The sequence below is a fragment of the Myotis davidii genome, unplaced genomic scaffold (genome assembly GCF_000327345.1).
Source record: "Myotis davidii unplaced genomic scaffold, ASM32734v1 scaffold1069, whole genome shotgun sequence".
In the NCBI taxonomy this organism is placed as follows: Eukaryota; Metazoa; Chordata; class Mammalia; order Chiroptera; family Vespertilionidae; genus Myotis; species Myotis davidii.
In genome coordinates, this window is record NW_006300018.1 from 508,704 (window position 1) to 522,521 (window position 13,818).

Here is a 13,818-nt window from a genome sequence, read left to right on the forward strand (position 1 = left end):
GCAGCCTGTGCTCCAGCCCCAGCAGGCTGGCTCTGACTTCTAGAACATCAGGCTCACTCATGCCTCCAGGACTCCGTCCTGCACTTTGCTTTTTGGGCAATGCTCTCCTCGCCTTTGGGCTCTGCTAAAATCCTTCTTCCTCAAAGCTCAGCTCAGCCAGCACTTCCTCTGAGAAGCCTTCCCGGGTCTCCCCAGTCCTCTCTCCCACCCACTCCCCACACCCAGAGCATCCCTCTTCAGAGAGCCCTGAACCCTTAGTCTTATAAATGTGTTTGCTTATCCTCCTCCCCACCCCACCAGCATGAGTCCCTTGAGGACAAGAGACCTTCTTGTCCTATGTCACCAAAACGCTGCCAACCCCTATCCATTCCAAGTACTTCCTGGCTCCTTCCAACCTGAGGAAGGCAAGCTCCTCCTGATTCCCCAAGAATTAGCCCCACCTCCGTGCTCCCAGTGTCCCAGCAAATGGAAGGCAGTCTGCCATGTTCACTGAGTGTTTATGAGTTGCTCTAACTGTGCTGAGTGCTTGTAGGAATTATCCATTCACAGCAACCCAGTGAAGCAGGTGTATTATTTTCCCCATTAGGGAAAGTCTGAACAATGCCAGCAGGGCACAGGACTAGTAAGTGGCCGAGCTGGGTAAACAATCACACCTATCAAACCCAGGGCTGAACTATTCGCTATCCTGTGTTAGCTCCTGTCCCCATACCCCACCTCGTCATCTGAAGGTCTGGTTAACAGAAAAACAGTCATTGAGAACTGAGCACAAACTGCTCTTGGGCTGTGGGTCTGTGCAGCCTCTGTAAGAATACCCCTGATGTAGGCAGATTCCCTCTCAACACGAAACCAGCTCTCCTTCTGCCGGCGGTTCCGGGAAGCCCACCCTCGGCACCCTTTCAGACACACTCCACCTAATGAAAACAGTGGCCGTGATTCCCGAAGATGTGACTGTCAGCTCTCAGGCTCCGACAACTGTCTCCCGTAGACACACACAGCCGTTCTACACTTGGCAATGCTCAGTGGGGGAGGGGAAGAATGTGCTGGATCTTGAAAAGCTCTGAATTCAAGTATCAAGCTTCCCATTCCTCGGATGCCACTAGTGCACATATGTAACGACAAGAAAAACTGGCCACTGTAGGCAAGCGTAAGGAAGGAAGCCCAGTGGTAAGGAATGCGGGCTCCCTGGCACCCAGGGAGTGAGAAAGTTCCCTGCAGTGGTCCTCCATAGGAGTGGCCAGCGCCCTCATATCCTGACTTTGTGGAGGCTGAGTTAGACTGGCCAGTGGACATTCACAACATGTTTCTCTAAGGTTATGCACTTAGACACTGGGCAGCAGAGACTCTCTCTGGGTGCCGTTTCCCCCAGAGATTTTAGGAATGGAAAGGAATCCATTTGGTTTTGGAGTTATACAAGGGAACATTCTGCAGTAGCTCCCTCCAGTCTGCAGATATCCATTCTGGAAACTGAGGGGAAAGGCTCTCCTACTTTGGAGTGTTATCAATGCCACAGGAGTGTGCTGCTGCATGGTGTGCAGGCTACAAGACTCCCCTGACACCCTCCTCCTCCCCTGCCCCTCCCCCTACAGTCAACACAGGGGCGAAGCCTTGGGCAGGGAGAGAGGGAGGAGCTGGTGAAGTGCCCTATGGAATCTGTTGATCACGACCTGCAGGCTGAACACCCCCAGTCCAGAGCCTCCCCAGGCAGCCACTCCCTTAAATCCCAGGGGAAGGCCACCCTTTGTGGGGGGCTTTCCTGAGCAGGCACACCAAGAAAGGGCAAAGGGCAGGGTGCCCAGGCCTTGGGATGCTGTGCTGCCCAGAGTCCTGCCCTCTTAGACTGGACCTCAGTTCCTGGCTCCCCATCTTCCTGTGTGGCCCCATTTCTCCACCTGATCGATCGTTCCTGCAAAACCACAATTCTAACTCGAACTCTCTAACGCAATGCCAAGCCTTTAAACCAGCTGTGGGCAAACTATGGCCCGGGGGCCAGATCCGGCCCATTTGAAATGAATAAAACTAAAAAAAAAAAGACCATACCCTTTTATGTAATGATGTTTACTTTGAATTTATATTAGTTCACACAAACACTCCATCCATGCTTTTGTTCTGGCCCTCCGGTCCAGTTTAAGAACCCATTGTGGCCCTCGAGTCAAAAAGTTTGCCCACCCCTGCTTTAAACCCATAACGGGAGTTGGAGCTATAATTTATTGGGTACCTACTATGAACTGGGCAATATAAATATTTCATTTAATTATGCAACAATCCCATGTGATAGGTATTATTATTGTTATTACTCTCATTTGAAAGATAAAGTCCCTGAGGCTCAGAGAAGTTTAGTAACTTTCCTAAGCTCAGGATCTTTGGGAGAGCTCCAATAAATACTGATATGATTTATATGGCTTTTAAGAATGTGATTTGCAGTGTATGTGTGTGTTTTAATGAAACAAAGGTCTGATATGGAAGCAAGTGGACCCAAAAAATTTCCAGATATATTCCAGCTAAGTAAATTCTACTGATTCTTCAAGGTTGGGTTCAAACCCTACCTGCTCTGCGCAGTGTTCCAGGACAGCTCCATCCCACAGGGAATTCCCATCTTCCTGAACTCTGGTCACACCTGTACTGTCTCCCACCATGTGCAGTGTTTCCTGTGTTTCCACTCAGCCACAACCACGGTATCAGGCCCCCAAGAATAGGGACTGTGTTTCCAATTTTTTGAATCCCCCTGGTGCCTAGGACTAGAGGCAAAGATTTCGCTGATGAAAAGCGCTGAACACTGCAAGAAAGAGATGCAGTTCTTTTTAAGCCTTCAGGGCCAAATCCACCCACTTTTCAGGGTGTGGCCCAAACTGTCCAACCTTCCAGCAGCTTTTCTGATCACACCTGCTGGAAGTAGGCTGCCTCACTTCCAAAATAACCATTTCCGTGAAAAGGACTTTAGTGCCTGATTCCAACAGACCTCCCTGGAATTCTGGTTCTGCTGCTTCTGAAGGGGGTGATTGGAGCAGTTCATTTCATTCCTCTGAGCCTGTTTCCCTTCTGTGAAATGTAAATCTGCCTCCCAGGGTTGAGGGGTGAGTGGTACATGTGCATCTCTGTATCTGCCTCCCGGTGGTGGAGGCCCCTGTGGTACATGTGCATCTCTGTATCTGCCTCCTGGTGGTGGAGTCACCTATGGTACATGTGCATCTCTATATCTACCTTCCGGGGTGGAGGGACCTGTGGTCCATGTGCATCTCTGTATCTGCCTCCCAGGGTTGAGGCACCTGTGGCACATGTGTATCTCTGTATCTGCCTCCTGGGGTGGAGGCACCTGTGTTATAATGCATTTGATGTCGTGCCTGTACCGAAGACATGCTCCAAATGGTAGCCACTATCATTCCCATTACTATTTCATCATACTAGCCCATAAGGAAAGCATTTACATCCATGCCTCTTCTAACCTTCTGGAGCTCTGGTTCTGAAACTCTGGAGTCTGTCAGAATCATGTAAACGAAGTTACCTAGATCACCTCATGGACTACAGAACAATCCCCATTAGGCATGGGAGATGCTGGGGACCAGACTGCTCTACTTTTAACAATACTCCCCAGCCCACTGCAAGTGATGCCTATATATGCTCACTAAACCTGGAATATTCTACTAGACAGTATTTGATTCCCAAATTCTTTTCCATGGAACCTTGAAAAGTTCCCAAGATACTTCCAGACCTACGATTCCCAACCTTGGCTGGATTCTTTCCATGTGTACGGTAAGTACAACGCTTAGAGACTCTTATGTTGGTTTGGGATGTGACCAGGATGTCAAGATTTCTAAAAAGTAAGACAAAGTACTCTTATGGTCAGCCAAGGTTAAAAACCGCTGCCCGCTCTGTATCTAGTCCCCAGGTTTTGGTTGTTGTTGTTGTTTAATCCTCACCCGAGGATATTTTTTCCATTGATTTTTAGAGAGAATGGAAGAGAGAGGGAAAGACAGAGAAAAATATCGATTTGAGAGAAAAACCCAGGACCCTCAGTCCACAGGCGACGCTCTATCCACTGAACCAAACCGGCTAGAGCTAGTCCCCAGGTTTTTATAGTGATGTCTCTAAAACTTCAAACAGAGCAGCTCAGCTTTTGTCTGTTACAAATTGAACCTCCATCGAAGTCTGATTTTGCATAAAGAATTCTTATGCCTTAGAAAAAAAAAAAGTTTGCCAGCAGCTGCTCTAGCCTGTCGGTAAGAGCCTGATGCCTCCAGCCCTGTTTTTATTATACCTTTGTGTCCCAGAGCCTTACAACATAGTAGATGCTTAATAAATATTTGTTAGAAGGTTGAATAGTTTTGTTTTATTTGTTATGTGGCTCCAATTAAGTTTTCAGTTGCCTAACATAACAACCTAACAGTTTCTTAAACATCTAAGCCCTAACAGCCTCCGCCTCAAACCTCAAACCTGAAACAGAGAATGAGGCAGACAGCCATCCAGAGAACACACTGACGTTTCTTCTGGGGTCATATATACTATGCAAGTTCCTAATCGCTGATAAACATAAGCAAATGCGATTTTCATCAGCCGGGAAGGGCGTGACATTTTTCAGCAGCACAGGCCTCCCAGGCTAATATTTGGATTATTTCATCTGAAACTGTCAAATTACAAGAGCATGATAAAAACTTGTAGGAACTTCATAGTAAACAGTAACTGGCCCCTTGTCAATAAGTTAGAAGAGAAAACTTTCCTGCTGCCAAACGCATGGGCCGGAAAGCCTGCAGCCCAGGCCGGCAGCCAACTAGAGCCTGTTCCCTGGGCAGCTTTTCTAGGTTCTCAACCACAATGGCTGGAAGAGAAGTTCCTGAGTACTCTAGGGACCTGGGAGTCAACAGCGCCTTCAAATCTCAGCTTTTCTATGGCTTCATTTAGGACTCTGACTCGTCATTTAATATCTTAGAACCTCGATTCCTTATGTGTAACGTCTACTTCATCAGGTCCTGATAGCCATGGCTCCCCAGGTTTGAATCCTAACTCTTCACATACTAGCTGTGAGGCCTTGGAAAAGTTACCCCACTTCTCTGGGCCTCCATTGCCTCACCTCTAAAATAAGGATATTAGCGGCCATTTCATAGGGTTGTCAGTGTAAAGCGACAGGAACAGTGCCTGACATAGGACAGGCATTCAACAAACCTCAGCTATTATAAATCTGCAATCTTGAAAGCAAGAGTTTTGAAAACTGAGTTTTCGTCTTTCTTTTTCTTTTAATGTTTTTATCAGTTTGGTGTCAAAACTCATTGGGGCAGCCAACCTGACCTTAACAGGCATGGTCTCTTTTACCGTACATGATCTGAAATCCATATGCTTCACTGCAGACGTAAAAATGTGTTTAATTATGGGATGCTGCCCCACACCAGAGAAGGAATGTCATTAAAGTGTGACATATGCTGTGAACTACCTTTCTAAATTCTGAACAGTTCTGAATTCTAAAATGCACTGACCATAAGTATTGCATATAAGGGACTGGGGAGCGATGTTACTATGAGGTGTGTCTAGAATGAAAGCAGCTAACACATGATGAGCCCTCAGCCTTCAGTAGTGGCAGACCCTCCGAGTGTTGAGTGATGTTGGAGGGTCTTCGGGTTTCTAAACAGGAAGAGAGAGAAGGAAGCATTCTCTCCCAGCTGGTCCCTCTTTACTCTCCCACTGACAGGCCAGGCCAAGCCTTGAAACTCTCGGCTCTCTTCTCTCTTCTATCAGCCCAAACGTGGTTTATTCCTCAGAATTCAGCTAAAGCATCTTCTCTGTGAAATGGTCCCCTCCTGACCAGGCCAAAAGCATGTGGCAGGGAGGCTGGGTGGGTTGTTTCTCCTCTCCACATCCGGTCAGTGGCAGGGACAGCCTACAGCACTGGGCTGAGGAAGGACTCTCACGAACCATCTAGCCACAGTGGGAACGGGTGGCCATCCGTACTGAAGTCTGAACTGCAACTGATAAGAGAGGCTAGACTACCCACCTAACAGGCTCAGGCCCTGCCTGGGATGGGCATTAACTTGGCTTGACTTCTAAATTATACCTTCCTTTTTTCTTTCTTCTTTTTAAATATATTTTATTAATTTTTTACAGAGAGGAAGGGAGAGAGATAGAGAGTCAGAAACATCGATGAGAGAGAAACATCGATCAGCCGCCTCCTGCACATCCCCCACTGGGGATGTGCCCGCAACCCAGGTACATGCCCTTGACCGGAATTGAACCTGGGACCTTTCAGTCCGCAGGCCGATGCTCTATCCACCGGGCCAAACCGGTTTTGGCTTATACCTTTCTTAAGCACAGGGATTATATCTAACACTTTTTGTTTTTCCTGTAAATGTTTGTTTGTTGTTGTTAATGCTTTTGTATGAATATCCTCTCAGATTCTATTATGAGCCTAGGGCACCCAACAAATACTGTTGAATGAATGCCGTAATCTGCAAATATTGTTTGATCAATTCAGTGACAAGCTCTTCTCAGCCCCTATATTCCTACGTTTGCCATGGGCACTGCCTAGTTTGGCATATTTATGCTGGCCTAGCCAGGGAGGCTTCTGAGGGCTATACAACTATTTTAATGTCACTGTGTCTAGAGTTTATTTTTATTAAGCCTCTAGACAACATCTAGGTCCTCAATTAGACACAGCCTCAAAGCTGTGTGTTCACTCAAAATACACTGGAGAAACTTTCTAGAAAAGTTCATAGAATCCTGAAACCTACAACCTTAGAGCAGGTAACACTCCAGACATTCAACGTGTCTAAGGATTTGAAACTCATATGAACTTAAAAGGCACCTTGTCCTCAGCTCAAACCCACACAGCCCGCGGCCGGCCGGGTCTCCCTTTCCTCCTGCACCAGGCCGGCTGTACTGGAGGGAGGTCTTCCAGCACCCACTCCCTCTTCACCCTCCACAGGGCCTCCCTAAGGTTGATGCCTAAGGGCTTCTAAGAATTAGCTTCACTTTGAAGACTATTCAGAACCACAGAGTGGGGTGGGAGTGGCCTCTAAGCTTTAAAAAGCTGCAAAATAAATCAAAGGATGAAAGGAGATTGTGGAGCCAAGAATTCCTCCCCACCCGGCAGAAGCAATGCATTAACCAAGCAATCTGTGGTGCAGAGCCGCGTGCAGCACGTCGGGCGGGCGGGGAAGAGACAGGGCCAGGGCAGCGCAGGGCGGGCAGGAGCCTGGAGGGCGTGTACCTTCTCTCCGCGGAGGGATGAGGGACCTGCGGAGACAGAGGCTGGTTAGGGACGGGCACACCGCTCCTGCTCAGCCCTCAGGGCTGTGGGTCACCTGAAAGATTGCCTATTGGGCACCAGTAGGCACAGAGCCTGTGTTAAAATCTAAAGAACAAAATTATAGAATCCCGCCTGGATTATATTTGTCTCTATATCAGCGCACTCATAAAATATAATTTTAAATATTTCTATGGAGGAAGCAACACACCAAGGCACAAGTGCTCGGGCTCAGGGAAGTCCTAACGCAGTCCTTGCTCTGGGTCCCCCGGCCATGGAGCCCTCAGTTCGGCGCCCTCTCCTCTCACTGAGGTTCTCCCCTCAGGCGTTCCCCTGAACCTGGGTCAGGCCATCAGGAGATTTAGGTCAGGTCAACCATGTGCACAGCAGAGAGCTTGGCACAAATGCATATTTGTATGCACCATCACGACAGTCTTTCCTGCTTCCGTGGTGAAGCCGGGGAGGTGGGAAATGTCAGAAACTTTTAAAGTTCTATCCACGGGGTGATTCCACCTTCCCATTCACTTGCCATTTCAGAGGCCTACCCGGCCCAGCGCGCCTGGTGCTAAAGGAGGTGCAGTCTTCCTGCGCTGTGCAGGCTGCTCTGAGAACCAGCGGGGCGCCAGCACTGAGCAGGCCCTGAGGACAACGAGAAAGGCACCCAGACCCACACAAATGGCCCGGACCCAGCAGCAGGAAAGCTCTAAGCAGCTAATATGAGATTGGGGGAGGCTGGTTGGGTGACAGGGGGGTGCGGGTGGGAGCAATGAGAAAGCCGCAGAGGTGGGCTGCATGCCCACTCAGGGCCAGTGACACATGTAATCGCCACCCCACAGCAGCTCTGGTCACCACCACTCCCACCTTTCAGAAGTGAGGCGCCCGGCTGAGGTTCAGAGATGTGCGACCTGCCCCAGACATGTCAATTTAGCGGAGTTGGGATCTAAGGCTACCTAGCTCCCTGTACCTGGAGCTCCAGCAGCCCTGCTGTCTCCCCAGCAGACAGCACTCTTGTGCTTCCGGATCCTTCTCTTGAAATGTCCTTCCTTTCAATGAGCACCACCGTGACTTTCCTTAGAAGGTGGGATTTTCAATGGCCCTCAGGCTCACATGTAAAGTGCAAAAGTATCTCCAGATTACCTGAGCCTTTTTTTTTGTTTTTTAAGATGTTGGTTTTTGGCAGCTTTGTTTGGCCCAAGAGCTCAAAGACCTGTCACACTTCCACTCTTACTCTGTCCCTCGGTGCCCTGAGCAGTGAGAAGGTCCAGGGATTGCCTTCCCCTTTGTGTGGAATTCCTTCCCACCACGGGGAATGAGAGATGGAGCCAAGATTACTTCCGAGGATGACTGTGAGGACGCATGAGGAGACCTAAGTGCTCAGTAAATGCCACCACTGTTGTAGCGGAACCATATAGCTAAAAGCAAGGACTCACCCTTGGGTAGAGGTCTTGCCCCAGGCACTCAGTCAGCCTGAAGCCATGGGACTGGTTTAAATGGGGCTACTTTCTGTCAACTACATTCCAGAACACAGAGTGGTTCCAAGATGACCTTTAAAAGCTTAAATTGGATTCCTCAAGGTTGAGGGAGCAACAAGGCAGGATGAGTGAGAGAGGGAACCCAGGGAGCAAACAAGAGTCTAACCAGAGAGTGAAGCCTAGAGCTGGATATCAAACAGCCAAGCTACAGGAGCCCTGTTCAGAGAATCGAGGTGGAGCCATTAAAGATGGGGTCAGAGCAAGGGCATGACAGAGGGTCCCGTGACAGGGAGGCTGCAGCTCCTTGCCACCCATATGTGAGCAATGTGAGCACCAGATGGGGATGAGCATAGGAATGACGTGCTCAACTCCTCACTGCTAAACGGGGGACCCGGAGAGAAGACCTTTTGCCTGCTTATGAACACAAAACAAACAAGCTTTTGTTCTTTTTTCTCTTCCCTTACATGTCCTGATTTATTAATATCAAATGATCGTAGATTCACTGAAGTGGTTATAAAAATGCCTATCAGGCCACAGTCTTGACATACAAAGGAACCCCTAAAGTGTGGGTAGTGGGTTGAATGGTGACCCTCCCCAAAAGTATGTCCATGCCCTGACCCAGAACTTGTGAATGTGCCATTAATGGAAAAGGTCATTGTAGATGTAATTAAGTTACAGACCTTGAAATGAAATCTTCCTGGATTTTTCCTGGTGGGACCCACATCCAGTGACAAATGTCCTTATAAGACAAAGACAGAGGAAGAGGCCATGTAACTACCAAGGCAGAGACTGAGGTGATGTAGCCACAAGCAGAAAGGCCAGAGCCAGCAGGAGCTGAATGAAGCAAGGAGAGAGCCACCCCTAGTAGAGCGTGCAAGTGGCCGCTGGGCACCTGGATTCTGACCTTCTGACCTTCAGAAATACATTTCTGCCATTTTAAGCCATCAGGTTTGTAGTAATTTGTTAGGACAACCCTAGGAAACCAATACAGTGTGTTAGTACGTCTGAGACAAGAGAGGACAGTGGACAGACATTTGCAGAGCACCTTTTCTGTGTCCAGCACTGCACAAACAGCTCACATGCATAAGGCTGGGTTCTATGGCACGGCCCCTCAGCCACCCTGAGGTTGGAGTGATTTTGTCTCTCTTACAGAGAAAAGATGAGGCCTCCAGAGTTGTGTGACTTGCCCATGGTTCAGGCTAATGAGGGGCACAGACAGGACTAAACTGAGGTATCCTGACTCCACTCCAGTGCTCTTGTTTTCCCCCATTGCATGTCCCCTCCCTGCTGATGTTAGTGAAAACAGAAGGGCAAGATGAGGAGAAATAAATCCACTTGTATAGTTCCAGTAGAAGGATAAATAAATGAAGGCAGAAGTATGTTTCTGAGACATTTGGGGATTTCACTTATCACCAAGTCCTAATTTCTCACTAACATATCTCTAAGGCACTATCTATAATTTTAGGTTAAATGTGCAGCTATACTAAAAATCCGCTTCCTAGAACTAATCCCATCCTTAATTTATTTTCCTGTAGCGCAGTTGGGCTGGGTCCCTGGGAAAAGAAAATACAAAACCACATTCCATTCTATTCTATTCATAAGAATTCTCTAATATATACATAGTTGAATTATGGTGAGTGACTTGAAATCCCATCTCAGTCCCCATGGTGTGAATCTAACCACATTCTCCAGAATTGTGTTTTTATAGTATGTAGCCAAAAACATAGGGGAAGGGTGCAGAAAAAGCAGGATGGGTTAAATGCAGAGAAAGAGAAAGAGCCCCCATCCTCCTTCCACTCCTTCCCACCTTCCAAATAATAGTCAAGGAGTTTCCTGTGAGGCAAAATGAGTAAACTTCCAAGTGTCCTGTGACGTAATATTCCTAAAATTAGGACTAACAGGACCTCTGTTAGTCAATGACAAACAACAAAACCAAAGAAAAAGTCATGGTAAAGGACAAAAACAAACAATCCAAAATCAAAGCCTGTAACCTGCCAGCATGGTGCCCCTTCCCCAACACACTACTTGCAAAGACTGGAGCAGAAAACCTGATGTGCTTCTCAAAAACACCAAAATACTGATGTTCCTCATTTACGAAGAAGTCTAACCAATTAGTAAGAAAAACACGAACAACCCAATGCAACTAGGGATGATGGACATGAATGGGTAGTTTACAGTTGTTACGGATTGAATGTTTGTGACCCCTCAAAATTCATATATTGAAGTCATGACCCCCATTGTGGTGGTATTTGGAGATGGGACCTTAGAGAGGTCAGATTTAGATAATGTCATGTGAGTGGAACCCTCCTGATGGGATTAGTGTCCCTATTAGAAAAAAACGCAAGGCCAGAGCTCTCTCTGCCTCTCTGCCATTGAGGACATAGCAGGAGGCCAGCTGTTTGCAAACCAGGAAGAGAGCCCTCACCAGGGAAACACATCTGCCAGCACGCTGATCTGAGACTTCCTAACCTCCAGAGCTATGAGAAACAAATTCCTGTTGTTTAGCCACCCAGTCTGTGGTATTTTATTATAGTCCAAGCTGACTGATGCAATGGGGAAATATATATAATACATGGAAACTGTTCAACATATATCATCAAATAAATGCAAAATAAAACAACAGAATTCCAGTTTATAGTCATTAGATTGGTAAAGATTATAAAGTTTACAAGATTGCTATGGCAAGAATGTTCACTGCTAATGGGAATCTAAATTGGAGCAACTTGGTTGAGGGAACTTCAAAATAGCTAACCAAATTTTATTTTATTTTATTTGAATTATTTATTGTTGAAAATATCACATATGTCTCCTTTTTCCCCCATTGACCCCTCAGGCCACTCCTCCCCCCACCCCCACACATGTCTCAGCCCCCTACTGTCTGTGTCCTTTGGTTAAGGTTGATCTCTTACCTCCCCCTCTCACTCTCCCCTTCCTTCCCACCGTTAGGCCAGCAGCTCTACTTCTAGTAGTTCACTCTACAGATACTCAAAACTAGTGCATTAAGCTGTGTAAGTTCTGTATATAGACTTTTACTGTATCCTTTTTTATAGAATAAAACAAACATATCTGAAAACAAACTAGGAGCTTGGTTCAGTGAAATCTAATCTGTCCAAACAATGGAATACAATTTATCTGTTAGACACTGGATGGCTTCAGCCTTCTACGACATATCCATTAAAGTGGACAGCTCTCCATAATATATTAATTAGTGACAAAAAGCATATAGAGAATAAACCTATCTGTATATATCTCTCTTTAAGCATTAGGCTGAAACATAAACAAACAATTGCTGATATCTGACTATTCTTAATCTACAAAAATGCAATTTCATGATTCATTGCTTCAACTGATTCACGATTCAACCCAATATGAGCAATTCTCTGAACCAGCAATGAAAAGAGCCCAGTTAGAAAAATCTTTTACCACTAAACTGGGCAGCATGAATGAAAAACCAGAATGTAGTGTGGCCTCCTCACCCACCCACCACCACCTTTGTATAACTGGCTGGTTGCCCCTACAAGTCACCTCAACAGCTTGGCAGCTGGCAGGCCAGGCCTATCAGCACATATTTAACAAATGATACTAGTAACAGTCATCATTTAGTACAGAATAGGGGCCAAGCTAAAGGCTAATTACTTTATATGTATTACCTAATTTAATTCTCAAAATAGCCATGTGAAAAAGCTATCATCCTCTTCCCTTTACAGATGAAAAACTGAGACTTAAAGAGGATGAGTCACAGAGTTAGTAAAATTCATAACAGTTCATGAGCACACAGGACTTCTCCTTTGGAGCTTTCTGATAATATCTGGATTGACCTTTGGGGTGATTAAGATTCTATACTGTTCAGCCCTAGCTAGTTTGGCTCAGTGGATAGAGTGTTGACCTATAGACCGAAGGGTCCTGGGCTCAATTCTGCTCATGGGCACTTACCTCAGTTGCAGGCTCCTCCCTGGCCCCAGGCCCTGGTCAGGGCGCATACAGGAGGCAACCAATCTATGTGTTTCTATCCCATCGATATTTCTCTCTGTCTTTCCCTCTCTCTTCCACTCTCTAAAAATCAACTGAAAAAATATCCTTGGGTGAGGATTAAAAAAAAAATTCTATACTGTTCATATGTGAACAGATGGTCACTACAACTTGAATGGTTATTTTTAAATGGTTTCACACATAGACAGCTGGGCACCAAAAAAAAATTAGGGTAAAATTATTTAAATGATCAAAATAAATAAATAAATAAACAAACAAACAAAAGAGATCTTGTATTATGGAAAGTGATACACTGTAAAGAAAGGAGTGGATGATGAAGATGACACTGGATGTCTTCAGCCTTCTATAACAAAGATAAGAACTGCCTCTGAGATGAGTGGGGGCAAATGGGAGAATTACAAAAAGAAAAGGTGTAGAAGTAGCAATAATACCCTTTATCTGCCTGAGCTGCTATAATAAAAGCCCAATATCTAATGCAAGATTCACTTCAAGGATTTTTATTTCCATTTTGCAGATGTATACACTGAGGTATAGAGCGCCCTAGTGGATGAAGCAGGGGCTTTGAAAATACATAGAAGAGATAAAATAATGCAAATATGATGGTGTTGTCAGGTAGATTAAATGAATGAAGTAAAGCATCACACCCACTACCAGTCATCAGCAGAGCACTGCAGACCTCCACTTCATCCCTTCAATGGGAGAACTTACATCACAAGTCAAGGGTTTTAAATATGTAATCAGCAGTGTAATATGTAATATGTAAATATGTAATCAGAGAACCAGAATGGTTCTTTCCATTCCACCGGAGATTTTAAAAAATAGGGGCAGGGTGGGTATAGGGGTAAGGTAACAGAATCAAAACAGAAGCTTTTTGATGGGATTATAGTACACATACCATACTATGCTCCTTTCCCCAGAGGTTATGCTAGGTCCTGCCTAGAGTGAAGCTAAAGTGGGGTTAAGGGACACACATATGTTTTGGATAAAATCTTCCAAACCTTCTGTTATTCCCTTCCTCGTATAAAAACTGCTGCTTGATATTATGCTGCCTCTCTAAATAGTACGACGGGGCATAGCCAGGGAGCAGGAGAAAAGGAAGGCATGCAGAGATGTAGGAGAATCAGGGAGAGT